Genomic DNA, 19,101 nt, shown 5'->3' with positions numbered 1-19,101 from the left:
TCCTGTTCCCAATCTACCCTAATCTTATCAAATGGAGCTTTCCTAAGTTTCATAATAATATTATAAATCATAGCCGATGCACCTTTCTGACATGGATTGAGGTTAATTATCGAATCTAAAATATATGTAGGAGGAAGCATTGGAAAGGAAGAAAGTATAGTACTTAGGAAATTTCTAACTTGTAAATATCTTAAAAAATGTATTCTTGATAAGTTATATTTATTAGATAATTGTTCAAAAGACATAAGGGAACCATCTAAAAATAAATCCAAAAACCGTAAAATACCCTTAGTCTTCCAAGTTTGAAAAGCGCGATCCGTAAAAGAGGGAGGAAAAAATATGTTACCTAAAATAGGAATCGCTAACCCGAATTGATTAAGATCAAAAAATTTTCTGAATTGAAACCAAATGCGCAAAGCATATTTAACTATCGGGTTAGAGACCTGCTTAAGGCGTTTCGAATCAAAAGGGAGAGAGGAGCCTAAAATAGAGCCAAGTGTATAACCCTGAACAGATTGTAGTTCCAATGCTACCCATTTAGGAATAGATAGTATGTCCTGATCAAGTAACCAAAATTTCATATGTCGAATATTAATAGCCCAATAATAGAATCTAAAGTTAGATAATGCTAAACCTCCATCTCTCTTAGCTTTCTGTAAATGTATTTTACCCAGTCTCGGATTCTTATTCTGCCAAATAAATGAAGAAATTTTAGAGTCAACTTTATCAAAGAAAGATTTTGGAACAAAAATTGGTAATGCCTGAAACACATATAAAAATTTTGGCAAAAAAAAACATCTTAACTGCATTAATACGACCAATCAAAGTTAAATATAAGGGAAACCATTTAGATGAAAGTTGAGTAATATGGTCTATTAATGGTAAAAAGTTAGTCTTAAATAAATCTTTGTATTTACAAGTAATTTTAATCCCAAGATATGAGAAATAATTATTAATCAATTTAAATGGAAATTTATAATATAAGGGAAGATGTTTATTAATCGGAAAAAGTTCACTCTTACTAAGATTTAATTTATAACCTTAAAAAAAACCAAATTGTGCTAATAACTCTAAAACAGCAGGAATGGATTTCTCAGGATTAGAAATATATAAAAGTAAATCATCAGCATAGAGTGATAATTTATGGGACTTTAATCCCCGAGTTATCCCAGTAATATTTGAAGATTCTCGAATGGCAATTGCAAGAGGTTCTAATGCAATATCAAATAATAGGGGCCTAAGAGGACAGCCTTGTCGAGTACCTCGAAAGAGAGGAAAAAAAGGTGAGTTTAAAGAGTTAGTACGAACCGAGGCTACAGGGGAATGATATAACAGTTTAATCCAGGATATAAATTTCAAGCTAAAATTAAACATTTCAAGCACCTTAAATAAATAAGGCCATTCTACTCTATCAAAAGCTTTCTCGGCATCTAAAGAAATAACACACTCAGGAACATTTTGTGAGGGAGTATAAACGATATTTAACAATGTACGAATATTATAAAAAGAGTAACGACCTTTAATAAAACCCGTTTGGTCTTCCGAAATAATAGAAGGAAGTACTTTTTCTAGTCTATTTGCTAATAACTTAGAAAAAACTTTAGAATCAACATTTAATAAAGATATCGGTCTATTAGATGCACATTGAGCAGGGTCTTTATCCTTCTTTAGTATTAAAGAAATTGATGCTCTATTAAAAGATTCAGGAAGTTTACCAAGTTTCAGAGAAGCCTCAAAAACCCTACAGAGCCAAGGGATCAATAAAGAAGCAAAACATTTATAAAATTCAACGGTAAACCCATCCGGGCCAGGAGCTTTCCCCAGATTCATAGAAAAAATAACATTCTTAATCTCATCCATTGTAATGGAAGTATCTAATAAAGAAGACATATCCTGTGAAATCTGAGGGAAGTCTAACTTATCTAAAAAATCATTCATATATTTAGAATCTCGAGGAGACTCTGATTGATATAAAGAAGAATAAAAATCACAAAAGGTTTGATTAATCCCCACATGATCCAGTATCAATCGATCATTTTGGTTATAAATCTGATTGATTTGAGATTTAACATAATTAGATTTCAATTGATTAGCCAGCAGCTTGCCAATTTTGTCACTGTGAACATAAAAGTCACTTCTTGTTTTCTTTAATTGGTTTACAATCGAGGACGAGAGTAGTAAACTGTGTTCCATTTGAAGTTCAGTTCTTTGTTTGTATAACTCCTCAGAAGGAGCCATAACATATTTCTTATCAATTTCTTTAATCTTGTCCACAATTGCCATCTCCTCCTGCTTCTGTTTCTTCCTCAAAGCAGCAGAATACGAAATAATCTGACCCCGAATATAGGCTTTAAAAGTGTCCCAAAGAGTGTTAACCGAAATATCCTCTGTATGGTTAATTGTAAAAAAAAGCTCAATCTGTTCATTCATAAAGTTAACAAAGTCCGAGTCCTGAAGCAACAGCGAATTAAAACGCCATTGTCTATTATTTGGTATATTGGCCATAATTTTAATAGAAAGCTTAAGTGGAGCATGATCCGAAATGGTTATAGAATCATAATCACATTTAATCACTGAAGGAATAAGACAAGAATCAATAAAAAAATAATCAATTCTTGAATAGGAATGAAGAACATGTGAAAAGAAGGAAAAATCTTTTTCCTGAGGATGCAGAAAACGCCAAATGTCCGTCGACCCAGAATCAGAAAGGAAAAAGTTAATCAAATTTGCAGATTTATTAGGTAAGGTCCGTAAAGGAGCCGAACGGTCCAAAGCTGGAGACAAACAGGTATTAAGATCTCCGCCCCAGATCAATGAAAACTCGTTCAAATTCGGAAACTGATTAAACAATGATTTATAAAATTCCGGACAATCCATATTAGGAGCATAAACATTAACCAAAACTACTTTTTTTATTAAATAGTAAACCACTAACCAATAAAAATCTAGCATTCGGATCAGAAATAATATCCTGTTGTATAAAAGTAACTGAGGAATCTATAAAAATAGAGACGCCTCGAATCTTAGCATTGGAGTTCGAATGAAATTGTTGTCTCTTCCAGAATTTAAAAAAACGTAGTCTGTCCCCCCTCCGTACATGGGTCTCTTGTAAAAATAAAATTTGTGCTTTAAGTCTCCGGAACACTTTAAAAACTTTTTTCCTTTTAATAGGATGATTAAGACCGTTAGTATTCCAGGAGACAAAATTAATAATAGACTCCATAAATCCTAAAGTCAACCCACAGCAAGGAGGATTGACGATAGGCTCTACCCACGAACCCGGAGAGGAAACAGAACATACAAAAGATACCGGGAAAAAGGACGCAACCAGTACTTCAATAATGTATATAGCCCAAAGAGAAAAAAACTAAAACGTGAAGCCCCTCCCGCCACCCGCTGCCCCAAGACCCCAAGGCAAAATCTAAAGCAGACCCGCCCGAAAGAAGCAAGCGCTAAAACTACCCCCATGACTTCCGGTATACGCTCCCTAAAAAAAAGGTATAAATATGAAAAAGATCAGCTAATTGTAAAACAGTAAAAAAGTAAAAAAAAAAGGTAACTCAATTAAAATACACACACAACAGAACAAAAGCCAGAAAATATATATTAAAAAAAAACCACAATAAACCCCAAACCCATGAATAAACACAACAACAAGAAAAAATAAGATTATTGACATAAACTAGTTATAAAAAGCAAAACAAAATAAAATTTTAAAAAAACTACAAAATTTAAGGCCACACAGGAAATACGTAAGATGACAAAAAGGAAGTAACCACCCAGAATCCCCTTGGAAAAGAAAGAAATGACGCAGTTGAAAAGAAAGTTTAGCAACCATATTAAGAAATCAAAAATAAACTTTTCTGCCCGAATAGGGCACGAAAAAGTTAAAACCAACCAATTCACAGCCTCCGATCAACGGAGATAATTAAAAAAAATAGCAATTAAGATGTTGAAGGTGAAAATTGATCCAGATAACTCTGGGCATCCGATGGAGAATCAAAAAAACGAAGGGCTCCATCTGACATGCGAATCCTTAGACGTGCAGGGTACAGCAGCGCTGGTCTTAAATCCATTTTTTAGAATTCCGACATCACAGATCTGTAGCGAACCCGTTGGTCCCAGATTGGTTTACTGAAATCTTCCACGAATCGGAACTTAAGATCCGAAAAATCAATGAAACTCCAATTCCAACTCCAACACCATCTCCAAATTCAACTCCACCTCCAACTGCAACTCCAAATCCAACTCCAACGTCAACTGCAACTGCAAGTGCAGCTCCAGTTCCAACACAAACACCAATTCAAAAATCAACACCAACTCCAAATCCAACTTCAACACCAATGCCTAAAACACTATCACCATCTTCAACACCAACTCAAACCCCAAATCCAACTCCAACTCCAACTCCAACTCCAACTCCAACTCCCACTCGACCTCGAACTCCAACTCCAACTCCAACTCCTACTGCAACTCCAACTCCAACTCCAATTCCAACTCCAACACCATCTCCAAATCCAACTCCAACACCAACTGCAACTACATCTGCAAAACCAGTTCCAACACAAACAGCAATTCAAAAATCCACACCAACTCCAAATCCAACTTCAACTCCAGCTCCCTCCAACTCGAACTCGAAGTCGAAGTCGAAATCGAAGTCGAACTCAAAGTCGAACTCGAACTAGAAGTCGAAATCGAACTCGAAGTCCAATTCGAAGTCGAACTCGAAGACCCTAACCCCAATGCTAGGACCGAGATGATGATGACGTGGGCCAAAAACACAATGGCAGGGTAAAGTGATACTCCATCTCCAGTACGAGATCCACAAACAATAGAGGGATATTTTGCCCACTGACCGCATACTCGCACCGCAGTCGAACTCGAACTCGAAATCCAAGTAGAACTCGATCTTCAAATCGAACTCGAAGTCGAACTCGAAAACAAACTCCAACTCCAGCACCAACACAAACTCCAACACCAACTCCAACTCCAACTCCATCTCCAGCTCCATCTCCAACACAAACACTATCTCCAAAAACAACAACACCATCTTCAACACCAACTCCAACCCCAAATCGAACTCAAACTCCAACAGCAATATCCACTACAACTCCAACTCCAACTCGAACAGCAATTCCAGCTCCAACTCTAACCTCAACTCCCACTCGCTCGAGCTCGAATTTGAACTCGAACTCGTTCTCAAACTTGAACACGAACTCGAATTCCAACTCCAACTCCAACTCGAACTCCAACTCCGACTCCAATTCCAACTCCAACACCATCTCCAAATTCAACTCCACCTACAACTGCAACTCCAAATCCAACTCCAATGTCAACTGCAACTGCAAGTGCAACTCCAGTTCCAACACAAACACCAATTCAAAAATCAACACCAACTCCAAATCCAACTTCAACACCAATGCCAAAAACAGTATCACCAGCTCCAACACCAACTCCAACCCCAAATCCAATTCCAACTCCAACTCCCACTCGACCTTGAACTCGAACTCGAAGTCGAAATTGAAGTCGAACTCGAAGTCGAACTCCAACTAGAAGTCAAACCTTAACTGGAGCTCGAACTCGAAGTCGAAATCGAAGTCGAAGTCGAACTCGAACTCAAAGTCCAATTCGAACTCGAAATCGAAGATCCTAACCTTAAAGAGAGGACCGAGATGATGATGACGTGGGCCAAACACAAAGTGGCAGGGTAAAGTGATACTGCATCTCCAATACGACATCCACAAACACTAGAGGGATATTTTGCCCAATGCCCGCATATTCGCATCAAGTGCAACTCGAAGTCGAAATCAAAGTCGAAATCGAAGTCGAACTCGAACTCGAAATCCAAGTCGAACTCAGTCTTCAAATCGAACTCGAAATCGAAATCGAACTCGAAGTCGAACTCGAAAACAAACTCCAACTCCAGCACCAACACAAACTACAACACCAACTCCAACTCCAACTCCAACTCCATCTCCAGCTCCATCTCCAACTCCATCTCCAACACAAACACCATCTCCAAAAACACCATCACCATCTTCAACACCAACTCCAACCCCAAATCGAACTCCAACTCCAACAGGATTATCTACTGTAACTCCAACTCCAACTCGAACAGCAACTCCAACTCCAACTCCAACTCCAACTCTAACCTCAACTCCCACTCGCTAGAGCTCGAATTTGAACTCGAACTCGTTCTCAAACTTGAACACGAACTCGAATTCCAACTCCAACTCCAACTCCAACTCCAATTCCAACTCCAACACCATCTCCAAATTCAACTCCACCTCCAACTGCAACTCCAAATCCAACTCAAACGTCAACTACAACTGCAAGTGCAACTCCAGTTCCAACACAAACACCAACTCCAAATTCAACTTCAACACCAATGCCAAAAAAAATATCACCAGCTCCAACACCAACTCCAACCCCAAATCCAACTCCCACTCGACCTCGAACTCGAACTCGAAGTCGAAATTCAAGTCGAACTCCAACTCGAAGTCGAACTCAAGCTCGAACACGAAGTCGAACGCGAAGTCGAATTCGAGATTGAACTAGAACTCGAAATCGAAGTCGAACTCGAACTCGAACTCAATGTCCAATTCGAAGTCGAACTCGAAGACCCTAACCCTAATGCGAGGACCGAGTTGATGATGACGTGGGCCAAAAACAAAGTAGCAGGGTAAAGTGATGCTGCATCTCCAGTACGAGATCCACAAACACTAGAGGGATAACTTACCCACTGCCCGCATATTCGCATCAAGTCGAACTCGAAGTCGACCTCCAACTCGAGGTGGAACTCGAACTCGAAATCCAAGTAGAACTCGATCTTCAAATCGAACTCGAAGTCGAAATCGAACTCGAAGTTGAACTCGAAAACAAACTCCAACTCCATCTCCAGCTCCATCTCCAACACAAACACCATCTCCAAAAACACCAACACCATCTTCAACACCAACTCCAACCCCAAATCGAACTCCAACTCCAACAGCAATATCTACTACAACTCCAACTCGAACAGCAACTCCAGCTCCAACTCTAACCTCAACTCCCACTCGCTCGAGCTCGAATTTGAACTCGAACTCGTTCTCAAACTTGAACACGAACTCGAATTCCAACTCCAACTCCAACTCGAACTTCAACTCCAACTCCAATTCCAACTCCAACACCATCTCCAAATTCAACTCCACCTCCAACTGCAACTCCAAATCCAACTCCAATGTCAACTGCAAATGCAAGTGCAACTCCAGTTCCAACACAAACACCAATTCAAAAATCAACACCAACTCCAAATCCAACTTCAACACCAATGCCAAAAACAGTATCACCAGCTCCAACACCAACTCCAACCCCAAGTCCAACTCCAACTCCAACTCCAACTCCAACTCCCACTCGACCTCCAACTCCAACTCCAACTCCTACTGCAACTCCAACTCCAACTCCAATTCCAACTCCAACACCATCTCCAAATTCAACTCCACCTCAAAATCCAACTCCAACACCAACTGCAACTACAACTGCAACACCGGTTCCAACACAAACACCAATTCAAAAATCAACACCAACTCCAAATCCAACTCCAACTACAACTCCAGCTCCATCTCCAACACCAACACCATCACCATCTTCAACAGTAACTCCAACCCCAAATCGAACTCCAACTCCATCTCCAACTCCAACTCCAATTCCAACTCCAACACCATCTCCAAATTCAACTCCACCTCCAACTGCAACTCCAAATCCAACTCCAACGTCAACTGCAACTGCAAGTGCAACTCCAGTTCCAACACAAACACCAATTCAAAAATCAACACCAACTCCAAATCCAACTTCAACACCAATGCCAAAAACTGTATCACCAGCTCCAACACCAACTCCAACAGCAAATCCTACTCCAACTCCACCTCCAACTCCAACTCCCACTCGACCTCGAACTCCAACTGCAACTCCAACTCCTACTGCAACTCCAACTCCAACTCCAATTCCAACTCCAACACCATCTCCAAATTCATCTCCATCTCCAACTCCAACTCCAAATCCAACTCCAACACCAACTGCAACTACAACTGCAACACCGGTTCCAACACAAACACCAATTCAAAAATCAACACCAACTCCAAATCCAACTCCAACTACAACTCCAGCTCCCTCCAGCTCGAACTCGAAGTCAAACTCGAACTCGAAATCGAACTCGAAAACAAACTCCAACTACAGCACCAACAAAAACTCCAACACCATCTCCAACTCTAACTCCATCTCCAACTCCATCTCCAACTCCAACTCCAATTCCAACTCCAACACCATCTCCAACTACAACACCAACTCCACTTCCATCTCCAACACGAACACCATCTCCAAATACACCATCACCATCTTCAACACCAACTCCAACCCCAAATCGAACTCCAACTCCAACTCGAACAGCAATTCCACTTCCAACTCTAACCCCAACTCCCACTCGATCTCGAGCTCGAATTTGAACTTGAACTCGATCTCAAACGTGAACACGAACTCGAACTCCAACTCCAACTCCAACTCCAACTCCAAATCCAACTCCAACTCCAACTCCAACTCCAACTCCAATTCCAACTCCAACACCATCTCCAAATTCAACTCCACCTCCAACTGCAACTCCAAATCCAACTCCAACGTCAACTGCAACTGCAAGTGCAGCTCCAGTTCCAACACAAACACCAATTCAAAAATCAACACCAACTCCAAATCCAACTTCAACACCAATGCCTAAAACACTATCACCATCTTCAACACCAACTCAAACCCCAGCTCCAACTCCAACTCCAACTCCAACTCCAACTCCAACTCCAACTCCAACTCCAACTCGAACTCCAACTCCAACTCCAACTCCAACTCCAACTCCAACTCCAACTCCAATTCCAACTCCAACACCATCTCCAAATCCAACTCCAACACCAACTGCAACTACATCTGCAAAACCAGTTCCAACACAAACAGCAATTCAAAAATCCACACCAACTCCAAATCCAACTTCAACTCCAGCTCCCTCCAACTCGAACTCGAACTCGAAGTCGAACTCCAACTAGAAGTCGAAATCGAACTCGAGCTCGAACTCGAACTCGAACTCGAGCTCGAACTCGAAGTCGAAATCGAAGTCGAAGTCGAACTCGAACTCGAAGTCCAATTCGAAGTCGAACTCGAAGACCCTAACCCCAATGCGAGGACCGCCATGATGATGACGTGGGCCAAAAACAAAGCGGCAGGGTAAAGTGATACTCCATCTCCAGTACGAGATCCACAAACAATAGAGGGATATTTTGCCCACTGACCGCATACTCGACTCGAACTCGAACTCGAAGTCCAAATCGAAGTCGAACTCGAACTCGAAATCCAAGTCGAACTCGATCTTCAAATCGAACTCGAAGTCGAAATCGAACTCGAAGTCGAACTCGAAAACAAACTCCAACTCCAGCACCAACACAAACTCCAACACCAACTCCAACTCCAACTCCATCTCCAGCTCCATCTCCATCTCCAACACAAACACCATCTCCAAAAACACCATCACCATCTTCAACACCAACTCCAACCCCAAATCGAACTCCAACTCCAACAGCATTATCTACTGTAACTCCAACTCCAACTCCAACTCTAACCTCAACTCCCACTCGCTAGAGCTCGAATTTGAACTCGAACTCGTTCTCAAACTTGAACACGAACTCGAATTCCAACTCCAACTCCAACTCCAACTCCAATTCCAACTCCAACACCATCTCCAAATTCAACTCCACCTCCAACTGCAACTCCAAATCCAACTCAAACGTCAACTACAACTGCAAGTGCAACTCCAGTTCCAACACAAACACCAACTCCAAATTCAACTTCAACACCAATGCCAAAAAAAATATCACCAGCTCCAACACCAACTCCAACCCCAAATCCAACTCCCACTCGACCTCGAACTCGAACTCGAAGTCGAAATTCAAGTCGAACTCCAACTCGAAGTCGAACTCAAGCTCGAACACGAAGTCGAACGCGAAGTCGAATTCGAGATTGAACTAGAACTCGAAATCGAAGTCGAACTCGAACTCGAACTCAATGTCCAATTCGAAGTCGAACTCGAAGACCCTAACCCTAATGCGAGGACCGAGTTGATGATGACGTGGGCCAAAAACAAAGTAGCAGGGTAAAGTGATGCTGCATCTCCAGTACGAGATCCACAAACACTAGAGGGATAACTTACCCACTGCCCGCATATTCGCATCAAGTCGAACTCGAAGTCGACCTCCAACTCGAGGTGGAACTCGAACTCGAAATCCAAGTAGAACTCGATCTTCAAATCGAACTCGAAGTCGAACTCGAAAACAAACTCCAACTCCAGCACCAACACAAACTCCAACACCAACTCCAACTCCAACTCCAACTCCATCTCCAGCTCCATCTCCAACTCCATCTCCAACACAAACACCATCTCCAAAAACACCATCACCATCTTCAACACCAACTCCAACCCCAAATCGAACTCCAACTCCAACAGCAATATCTACTGTATCTCCAACTCCAACTCGAACAGCAACTCCAACTCCAACTCTAACCTCAACTCCCACTCGCTCGAGCTCGAATTTGAACTCGAACTCGTTCTCAAACTTGAACACGAACTCCAACTCCAACTCCAACTCCAACTCCAACTCCAATTCAAACTCCAACACCATCTCCAAATTCAACTCCACCTCCAACTGCAACTCCAAATCCAACTCCAATGTCAACTACAACTGCAAGTGCAACTCCAGTTCCAAAACAAACACCAACTCCAAATCCAACTTCAACACCAATGCCAAAAAAAATATCACCAGCTCCAACACCAACTCCAACCCCAAATCCAACTCCCACTCGACCTCGAACTCGAACTCGAAGTCGAACTCCAACTCGAAGTCGAACTCAAGCTCGAACACGAAGTCGAACGCGAAGTCGAATTCGAGAATGAACTAGAACTCGAAATCGAAGTCGAACTCGAACTCGAACTCCAAGTCCAATTCGAAGTCGGACTCGAAGACCCAAACCCTAATACGAGGACCGAGTTGATGATGACGTGTGCCAAAAACAAAGTAGCAGGGTAAAGTGATGCTGCATCTCCAGTACGAGATCCACAAACACTAGAGGGATAACTTACCCACTGCCCGCATATTTGCATCAAGTCGAACTCGAAGTCGAACTCGAAGTCGAAATCGAAGTCAAGGTCGAACTCGAACTCGAAATCCAAGTAGAACTCAATCTTCAAATCGAACTCGAAGTCGAAATCGAACTCGAAGTCGAACTCGAAAATAAACTCCAACTCCATCTCCAGCTCCATCTCCAACACAAACACCATCTCCAAAAACACCAACACCATCTTCAACACCAACTCCAACCCCAAATCGAACTCCAACTCCAACAGCAATATCTACTACAACTCCAACTCCAACTCGAACAGCAACTCCAGCTCCAACTCTAACCTCAACTCCCACTCGCTCGAGTTCGAATTTGAACTCGAACTCGTTCTCAAACTTGAACACGAACTTGAATTCCAACTCCGACTCCAACTCGAACTTCAACTCCAACTCCAATTCCAACTCCAACACCATCTCCAAATTCAACTCCACCTCCAACTGCAACTCCAAATCCAACTCCAACGTCAACTGCAACTGCAAGTGCAACTCCAGTTCCAACACAAACACCAATTCAAAAATCAACACCAACTCCAAATCCAACTTGAACACCAATGCCAAAAACAGTATCACCAGCTCCAACACCAACTCCAACCCCAAGTCCAACTCCAACTCCAACTCCAATTCCAACTCCAACTCCCACTCGACCTCGAACTCCAACTCCAACTCCAACTCCTACTGCAACTCCAACTCCAACTCCAATTCCAACTCCAACACCATCTCCAAATTCAACTCCACCTCAAAATCCAACTCCAACACCAACTGCAACTACAACTGCAACACCGGTTCCAACACAAACACCATTTCAAAAATCAACACCATCTCCAAATCCACTCCAACTACAACTCCAGCTCCCTCCAGCTCGAACTCGAAGTCAAACTCGAACTCTAAATGGAACCCGAAAACAAACTCCAACTCCAGCACCAACAAAAATTCCAACACCATCTCCAACTGCAACTCCATCTCCAACTCCATCTCCAACTCCAACACCAACTCCAACTCCAACTCCACTTCCATCTCCAACACCAACACCATCACCATCTTCAACAGTAACTCCAACCCCAAATCGAACTCCAACTCCATCTCCAACTCGAACTCCAACTCCAACTCCAATTCCAACTCCAACACCATCTCCAAATTCAACTCCATCTCCAACTGCAACTCCAAATCCAACTCCAACGTCATTGGAACTGCAAGTGCAGCTCCAGTTCCAACACAAACACCAATTCAAAAATCAACACCAACTCCAAATCCAACTTCAACACCAATGCCTAAAACACTATCACCATCTTCAACACCAACTCAAACCCCAAATCCAACTCCAACTCCAACTCCAACTCCAACTCCAACTCCCACTCGACCTCGAACTCCAACTCCAACTCCAACTCCTACTGCAACTCCAACTCCAACTCCAATTCCAACTCCAACACCATCTCCAAATCCAACTCCAACACCAACTGCAACTACATCTGCAAAACCAGTTCCAACACAAACAGCAATTCAAAAATCCACACCAACTCCAAATCCAACTTCAACTCCAGCTCCCTCCAACTCGAACTCGAAGTCGAAGTCGAAATCGAAGTCGAACTCAAAGTCGAACTCCAACTAGAAGTCGAACTCGAACTCGAAGTCCAATTCGAAGTCGAACTCGAAGACCCTAACCCCAATGCGAGGACCGCCATGATGATGACGTGGGCCAAAAACAAAGTGGCAGGGTAAAGTGATACTCCATCTCCAGTACGAGATCCACAAACAATAGAGGGATATTTTGCCCACTGACCGCATACTCGCACCGCAGTCGAACTCGAAGTCGAAATAGAAGTCGAACTCGAACTCGAAATCCAAGTCGAACTCGATCTTCAAATCGAACTCGAAGTCGAAATCGAACTCGAAGTCGAACTCGAAAACAAACTCCAACTCCAGCACCAACACAAACTCCAACACCAACTCCAACTCCAACTCCATCTCCAGCTCCATCTCCAACACAAACACCACCTCCAAAAACACCATCACCATATTCGCATCAAGTGCAACTCGAAGTCGAAATCAAAGTCGAAATCGAAGTCGAACTCGAACTCGAAATCCAAGTCGAACTCGATCTTCAAATCGAACTCGAAGTCAAAATCGAACTCGAAGTCGAAGTCGAAATCGAATCCGAACTCAAAGTCGAACTCCAACTAGAAGTTGAACTCGAAATCAAATTCCAACTCCAACTCCCACTCGACCTCGAACTCGAACTCAAAGTCGAAATTGAAGTCGAACTCCAACTAGAAGTTGAACACGAACTCGAATTCCAACTCCAACTCCAACTCGAACTCCAACTCCAATTCCAACTCCAACACCATCTCCAAATTCAATTCCACCTCCAACTGCAACTCCAATTCCAACTCCAACGTCAACTGCAACTGCAAGTGCAACTCCAGTTCCAACACAAACACCAATTCAAAAATCAACACCAACTCCAAATCCAACTTCAACACCAATGCCAAAAACAGTATCACCAGCTCCAACACCAACTCCAACCCCAAATCCAATTCCAACTCCAACTCCCACTCGACCTGGAACTCGAACTCGAAGTTGAAATTGAAGTCGAACTCGAAGTCGAACTCGAGGTCGAATTCGAAGTCGAAGTCGAACTCGAACTCGAACTGGAAGTCGAACTCGAACTCGAAATTGAAGACGAATTCTCAGTCGGACTCGGAGTCGAAGTCAAATTCGAACTCGAAATCGAACTCGAAGTCGAACTGGAACTCGAACTCGAAGTCAAAATCGAACTCGAACTCGACCTCAAATTTGAACTCGAATTCGAACTCGAAGTCGAACACGAGGTCGAAGTGAACTCAAATCGAACTTGAACTCGAACCCGAACTCGAACTCGAATTCGACCTACAATTTGAACTCGAGGTCGAACTCGAACTCGAACTGGAAGTCGAACTCGAACTCGAACTCGAAGTCGAAGTCAAAATCGAAGTCGAACTCAAAGTCGAACTTGAACTCGAGCTCGAACTCGAAGTCGAAATCGAAGTCGAAGTCGAACTCAAAGTCCAATTCGAAGTCGATCTCGAAGACCCTAACCCTAATGCGAGGACCGAGATGATGATGACGTGGGCCTAAAACAAAGTGGCAGGGTAAAGTGATACTGCATCTCCAGTACGAGAGCCACAAACAATAGAGGGATATTTTGCCCACTGACCGCATACTCGCACCGCAGTCGAACTCGAAGTCGAAATCGAAGTCGAACTCGAAGTCGAATTCCAACTCGAAGTCGAACTCGAACTCGAAATCCAAGTCGAACTCGATCTTCAAATTGAACTCGAAGTTGAAATCGAATTCGAAGTGGAACTCGAAGTCGAACTCGAAAACATACTCCAACTCCAGCACCAACACAAACTCCAACACCAACTCCAACTCCAACTCCATATCCACCTCCATCTCCAACACAAACACCATCTCCAAAAACACCTTCACCATCTTCAACACCATCTCCAACCCCAAATCGAACTCCAACTCCAACAGCAATATCGACTACAACTCCAACTCCAACTCGAACAGCAACTCCAACTCCCACTCTAACCTCAACTCCCACTCGCTCGAGCTCGAATTTGAACTCGAACCCGTTCTCAAACTTGAACACGAACTCGAATTCCAACTCCAACTCCAACTCCAACTCCAACTCCAACTCCAATTCCAACTCCAACACCATCTCCAAATTCAACTCCACCTCCAACTGCAACTCCAAATCCAACTCCAACGTCAACTGCAACTGCAAGTGCAACTCCAGTTCCAACACAAACACCAATTCAAAAATCAACACCAACTCCAAATCCAACTTCAACACCAATGCCAAAAACAGTATCACCAGCTCCAACACCAACTACAACCCCAAATCCAATTCCAACTCCAACTCCCACTCGACATCTAACTCGAACTCGAACGCAAAATCGAACTCGAACTCGACCTCGAATTCGAACTCGAACTCATATTCGAACTCGAATTCGAACTTGAAGTCGAACTCGAGGTCGAAGCGAACTCGAAGTCGAACTCGAACTCGAAGTCAAAATCGAAGTCGAACTCCAGGTCGAACTCCAGGTCAAACTCGAAGTCGAAATCGAATTAGAACTCGAAGTCCAACTCGAACTCCAACTCCAACTCCAATTCCAACTCCAACACCATCTCCAAATTCAACTCCACCTCCAACTGCAACTCCAAATCCAACTCCAACGTCAACTGCAACTGCAAGTGCAGCTCCAGTTCCAACACAAATACCAATTCAAAAATCAAAACCAACTCCAAATCCAACTTCAACACCAATGCCAAAAACAGTATCACCAGCTCCAACACCAACTCCAACCCCAAATCCAATTCCAACTCCAACTCCCACTCGACCTCGAACTCGAACTCGAAGTCGAAATTGAAGTCGAACTCGAAGTCGAACTCGAGGTCGAATTCGAAGTCGAAGTCGAACTCGAACTCGAACTGGAAGTCGAACTCGAACTCGAAATTGAAGACGAATTCTCAGTCGGACTCGGAGTCGAAGTCGAATTCGAACTCGAAATCGAACTCGAAGTCGAACTGGAACTCGAACTCGAAGTCGAAATCGAACTCGAACTCGACCTCAAATTCGAACTCGAATTCGAACCCAAACTCGAACTCTAATTCGACCTCGAATTCGAATTCGACCTACAATTTGAACTCGAGGTCGAACTCGAACTCGAACTGGAAGTCGCACTCGAACTCGAACTCGAAGTCGAAGTCGAAATCGAAGTCGAACTCAAAGTCGAACTCCAACTAGAGGTCGAACTTGAACTCGAGCTCGAACTCGAAGTCAAAATCGAAGTCGAAGTCGAAGTCGAACTCGAACTCAAAGTCCAAATCGAAGTCGATCTCGAAGACCCTAACCCTAATGCGATAACCGAGATGATGATGACATGGGCCAAAAACAAAGTGGCAGGGTAAAGTGATACTGCATCTCCAGTACGAGATCCACAAACAATAGAAGGATATTTTGCCCACTGACCGCATACTCGCACCGCAGTCGAACTCGAAATCAAAATCGAAGTCGAACTCAAAGTCGGACTCCAACGCAAAGTCGAACTCGAACTCGAAATCCAAGTCGAACTCGATCTTCAAATCGAACTCGAAGTCGAAATCGAACTCGAAGTGGAACTCGAAGTCGAACTCCAACTCCAGCACCAACACAAACTTCAACACCAACTCCAACTCCAACTCCATCTCCAGCTCCATTTCCAACACAAACACCATCTCCAAAAACACCATCACCATCTTCAACACCAACTCCAACCCCAAATCGAACTCCAACTCCAACAGCAATATCTACTACAACTCCAACTCCAACTCTAACCGCAACTCCCACTCGCTCGAGCTCGAATTTGAACTCGAACTCGTTCTCAAACTTGAACACGAACTCGAATTCCAACTCCAACTCCAACTCGAACTTCAACTCCAACTCCAATTCCAACTCCAACACCATCTCCAAATTCAACTCCACCTCCAACTGCAACTCCAAATCCAACTCCAATGTCAACTGCAAATGCAAGTGCAACTCCAGTTCCAACACAAACACCAATTCAAAAATCAACACCAACTCCAAATCCAACTTCAACACCAATGCCAAAAACAGTATCACCAGCTCCAACACCAACTCCAACCCCAAGTCCAACTCCAACTCCAACTCCAACTCCAACTCCCACTCGACCTCGAACTCCAACTCCAACTCCAACTCCTACTGCAACTCCAACTCCAACTCCAATTCCAACTCCAACACCATCTCCAAATTCAACTCCACCTCAAAATCCAACTCCAAATCCAACTCCAACGTCAACTGCAACTGCAAGTGCAACTCCAGTTCCAACACAAACACCAATTCAAAAATCAACACCAACTCCAAATCCAACTTCAACACCAATGCCAAAAACAGTATCACCAGCTCCAACACCAACTCCAACCCCAAATCCAATTCCAACTCCAACTCCCACTCGACATCTAACTCGAACTCGAACGCAAAATCGAACTCGAACTCGACCTCGAATTCGAACTCGAACTCATATTCGAACTCGAATTCGAACTTGAAGTCGAACTCGAGGTCGAAGCGAACTCGAAGTCGAACTCGAACTCGAAGTCAAAATCGAAGTCGAACTCCAGGTCGAACTCCAGGTCAAACTCGAAGTCGAAATCGAATTAGAACTCGAAGTCCAACTCGAACTCCAACTCCAACTCCAATTCCAACTCCAACACCATCTCCAAATTCAACTCCACCTCCAACTGCAACTCCAAATCCAACTCCAACGTCAACTGCAACTGCAAGTGCAGGTCCAGTTCCAACACAAATACCAATTCAAAAATCAAAACCAACTCCAAATCCAACTTCAACACCAATGCCAAAAACAGTATCACCAGCTCCAACACCAACTCCAACCCCAAATCCAATTCCAACTCCAACTCCCACTCGACCTCGAACTCGAACTCGAAGTCGAAATTGAAGTCGAACTCGAAGTCGAACTCGAGGTCGAATTCGAAGTCGAAGTCGAACTCGAACTCGAACTGGAAGTCGAACTCGAACTCGAAATTGAAGACGAATTCTCAGTCGGACTCGGAGTCGAAGTCGAATTCGAACTCGAAATCGAACTCGAAGTCGAACTGGAACTCGAACTCGAAGTCGAAATCGAACTCGAACTCGACCTCAAATTCGAACTCGAATTCGAACCCAAACTCGAACTCTAATTCGACCTCGAATTCGAATTCGACCTACAATTTGAACTCGAGGTCGAACTCGAACTCGAACTGGAAGTCGCACTCGAACTCGAACTCGAAGTCGAAGTCGAAATCGAAGTCGAACTCAAAGTTGAACTCCAACTAGAGGTCGAACTTGAACTCGAGCTCGAACTCGAAGTCAAAATCGAAGTCGAAGTCGAAGTCGAACTCGAACTCAAAGTCCAAATCGAAGTCGATCTCGAAGACCCTAACCCTAATGCGATAACCGAGATGATGATGACATGGGCCAAAAACAAAGTGGCAGGGTAAAGTGATACTGCATCTCCAGTACGAGATCCACAAACAATAGAAGGATATTTTGCCCACTGACCGCATACTCGCACCGCAGTCGAACTCGAAATCAAAATCGAAGTCGAACTCAAAGTCGGACTCCAACGCAAAGTCGAACTCGAACTCGAAATCCAAGTCGAACTCGATCTTCAAATCGAACTCGAAGTCGAAATCGAACTCGAAGTGGAACTCGAAGTCGAACTCCAACTCCAGCACCAACACAAACTTCAACACCAACTCCAACTCCAACTCCATCTCCAGCTCCATTTCCAACACAAACACCATCTCCAAAAACACCATCACCATCTTCAACACCAACTCCAACCCCAAATCGAACTCCAACTCCAACAGCAATATCTACTACAACTCCAACTCCAACTCTAACCGCAACTCCCACTCGCTCGAGCTCGAATTTGAACTCGAACTCGTTCTCAAACTTGAACACGAACTCGAACTCCAACTCCAACTCCAACTCCAACTCCAACTCCAATTCCAACTCCAACACCATCTCCAAATTCAACTCCACCTCCAACTGCAACTCCAAATCCAACTCCAACGTCAACTGCAACTGCAAGTGCAACTCCAGTTCCAACACAAACATCAATTCAAAAATCAACACCAACTCCAAATCCAACTCCAACGTCAACTGCAACTCCAACTCCAAATCTAACTCCACCTCCAAGTCCAACAGCAACAGGAACTCTAACTCAAACTCGAACCCAACTAGAAATCCAACTCCAACCCGAACTCAAACACAACTTGAAATCGAACACTCACTCGAACTCCAACTCCAACTCCAACTCCAACTCGAAATCGAACTCGAACTCGAACTCGAACTCAAAAACAAACTCCAGCTCCA

The sequence above is a fragment of the Mobula hypostoma genome, assembly GCF_963921235.1.
Source record: "Mobula hypostoma chromosome 26 unlocalized genomic scaffold, sMobHyp1.1 SUPER_26_unloc_1, whole genome shotgun sequence".
Classification (NCBI taxonomy): domain Eukaryota; kingdom Metazoa; phylum Chordata; class Chondrichthyes; order Myliobatiformes; family Myliobatidae; genus Mobula; species Mobula hypostoma.
Note: the sequence above shows the minus strand (reverse complement) of the source record.